We start from the raw sequence: 318 nt of genomic DNA on the forward strand, positions 1-318 counted from the left end.
TGGTCGTGGAATGCATGTCATTGATAGAGAGACTCGTGACATCTAGTCTTTAGTTTGTAGACTTGAGAATTAATTAGTTTCTTCTTCTTTTGGGCCTTTGACCCCTTTCTTCAACCACAAAAACAAAGAATGATTGCCTTCAAGAATCCAAATAACATTTTTGCTAAGAAACAAAAACGACGTTCATGGTTAGTAACTTGTATTATATATGTTCACCGGATTAAACCAAAAAAAAAAATATATATGTTCACCGGAAAAAAAACTTGTATTATATATATTTTTGAAGGTTATCACAATTAACTTTAAAATATAAAAAAC

This window comes from Arachis ipaensis, chromosome B10, assembly GCF_000816755.2.
Source record: "Arachis ipaensis cultivar K30076 chromosome B10, Araip1.1, whole genome shotgun sequence".
In the NCBI taxonomy this organism is placed as follows: domain Eukaryota; kingdom Viridiplantae; phylum Streptophyta; class Magnoliopsida; order Fabales; family Fabaceae; genus Arachis; species Arachis ipaensis.